Source organism: Coregonus clupeaformis, unplaced genomic scaffold, assembly GCF_020615455.1.
Source record: "Coregonus clupeaformis isolate EN_2021a unplaced genomic scaffold, ASM2061545v1 scaf2030, whole genome shotgun sequence".
NCBI lineage: Eukaryota > Metazoa > Chordata > Actinopteri > Salmoniformes > Salmonidae > Coregonus > Coregonus clupeaformis.
Window position 1 is genome coordinate 29,972 of NW_025535484.1, and position 3,001 is coordinate 32,972.

General features: G+C 47.4%; 1 pseudogene; it reads left to right on the forward strand.

Moving 5' to 3' along the window:
• The first annotated feature begins 360 nt into the window (after window positions 1-360).
• Window positions 361-1,712, forward strand: LOC121540110 (annotated as a pseudogene).
• Window positions 1,713-3,001: the final 1,289 nt, after the last annotated feature.

A 3,001-nucleotide genomic window follows, 5' to 3' on the forward strand; every position in this document is an offset into this window, starting at 1 on the left:
ATATAGTGCTATACCTGAACATACTCGGCCCGCAGTTGTTTCTCTCAGAAGGCACCAGGTAAATGTGTTTCATAGATACCTGGTGCCTCTTCAAAAGGCGGGTGATTGTTGGTAGGCTGATGGATGACACATTGGCAAAGGTGTCATCATTCTCCTCAATGGCCTGCTTTATTTCAGACAGACGTATGTCATTCCTGGCCCTCACCATTTCCACCACTGCCCACTCCTGCTGGTCGGTCAGCACACGATCACCACCATGGGGTCTTCTGTCAATTCTGAGGGTAGAACAAGAGTATACTGTCAGTAGATCATACTGGAAGAATACTGGAACAAGTTATGTGAATTTACATGCATTACAACATGTGCAGTCTGTGCAGCTACGCCAGCAGAGACACCTACAAGCTGAAGAGACACATGAGGACACACTCGGGAGAGAAGCCATATGAATGCTACATCTGCCACGCCCGTTTCACCCAGAGTGGAACCATGAAGATGCACATCCTGCAGAAGCACACAGAGAACGTGGCCAAGTTCCACTGTCCCCACTGTGACACAGTTATCGCCCGCAAGAGTGACCTGGGTGTCCATCTGCGTAAGCAGCACTCGTTCATTGAGCAGGGCAGGAAATGCCGTTACTGTGATGCTGTGTTCAACGAGCGCTATGCTCTCATCCAGCACCAGAAGTCCCACAAAAATGAGAAACGCTTCAAGTGTGACCAGTGTGACTACTGCTGCAGACAAGAGCGCCACATGCTGATGCACAGGCGCACGCACACAGGAGAGAAGCCTTACTCCTGTAGCCAGTGCGAGAAGACCTTCCGTCAGAAGCAGCTCCTCGACATGCACTTCCGGCGCTACCATGACCCCAACTTTGTGCCGACTGCCTTTGTGTGCACATAGTGGCAAGACCTTCACCCGCAGGAACACCATGGCCAGACATGCAGAGAACTGTAACGGGGATCCTGGTGAAGGAGAGAATGGAACCCCACCCAAGATAGGACGAGGTGGGAGGAAGAGGAAGATGCGCTCAAGGAAGGACGATGATGACGACGATAGTGAGGACAATGCTGATCCTGAGCTGGATGACATTGATGAAGAGGATGAGGAGGCTGAGGCGGCACTGCTGGAGGACGAAGAAGAGGAGGAGGAGGAGATGGAGTTGGAGCAGGCTCCACCCACCAAGCCTATCCCTGCCCCTGTGGAGCCTCCCGTGAAGAGGAAACGCGGTAGACCCCCCAAGAATGCGCCCAAACCCGCCTCACCTGCCAAAGCTAGCAAGGCTACCCCTAAGGGCAAGGCTGCTGCAGCAGCAGCCATCATCCAGGTGGAGGATGAGAATACAGGTGCCATAGAGAAAATCATAGTGAAGAATGAGCCAGAGGCTGAGCAGGCTGCCATAGAGGTGGTGGTTGAGCAGTCAGAGGAGGCAGAGGCAGGGGTGGCGCTGCCTGTAGCAGAGGTTGCGTCCAACGGAGATCTCACCCCTGAGATGATCCTCAGCATGATGGACCGGTGATCTAGCCCACACAGACAGCTCAAGGACTTCCCCCTTCTCTCAACCTTTCCCTTCAAGTCCACCCTCTTCATATGATCTGCCATATTACAAACCACTCCGCTTTACTCTTTATTTTCATAATTTGTTTTTAACAAATCTGTGTTTCTTTTCACTCTCAAACCCACATCCTTCCATGCATTCACTGTAACAGTTTAAGTTCCAAATGCTTTGGTCTGGGGCGGCAGGTAGCTTAGTGGGTAAGAGCGTTGTGCCAGTAACCGAAAGGTCGTTGGTTCTAATCCCCGAGCCGACTAGGTGAAAAATCTGTCGATGTGCCCTTAAGGCACTTAACCCTAATTGCTCCTGTAAGTCGCTCTGGATAAGAGCGTCTGCTAAATGACTAAAATGTAATGTAAATGTAATGGTAGTGCATATCCAGCAGACTTACTGGTTTTCTTGGAGAAAATGTTCTTATGATTGAATTGACAGTTGATCTTTTCAGATTGGGGTGAACTAATCTGGCAGCCTCTGCCATGGTAAGGCCTCTGTTTACCACATGGTCAACAACGATGGCCCAGACTTCATTAGACACAACAGTTCCTTGCCGTCTGCTGTTGTAGAAATATATATGACTCATGAAGTAGTCAACTCAAACATATCTCACAAGAAACTGGAGCCTGTGAATCCAAGAATTAGACTTTTATTATCTAATAACGAAAGCTGAGCAGTTCCATGAAACGGCTGTCTCTCTCTGGCTTAGACATCCCTTTTTTAAACACACACAAATGCACAAACATGCGTACATGGCATATACAGTTACCCCTGGTTAAGTGATTAACCATTAAGCGCAGTTAGATTAAGTGATGGTCAAATGTATTTAAACAAATGAGAAGAGAATCATATGAAAAGTATTGTGAGTATTGCATTGTGAAAGGCATTTACTTTATATGAAAGGTATTTCTAGATGAAACACTGATTAGGTTTGGTGAAAATGTTACTGTGTGGTTTTGTGTTTTGTACTTAGTCAATTGAAAATGTGCTTCAAGTTTGAAGAAAAAAGTAACAGCCTTTTTGACGATCTGTGATGAGTTTTGTTCTAAGAGTTGTGAAATTTTACCACACACATGTGAAAATAGTACCAAGACAACACTGGGGAACAGGTTGTCTGGAATCCAGGAACAGTGGAAATTGACTCCCTCCTCTCTCTCTGTGAGTTATCAGTGCTCTGTACAGGCAGAAGTTAGTAAGTATGAGACAATCTTTACTGAGCTGATCCGCTCCATTGAGAGAAGGCGCTCTGAGGTGAAGGAGCTGATCAGAGCCCAAGAGAAGGCTCAAGTGAGTCAAGCTGAAGGACTCCTGGAGCAGGAGATAGCTGAGCTGAGGAAGAGAAGCACTGAGCTGGAGCAGCTCTCACACACAGAGGATCACATCCATTTCCTCCAGGTAACTCAACTGCCTTGTTACATGTGATATGAAGTTGCATTTTTTAATAGTGACAGAATT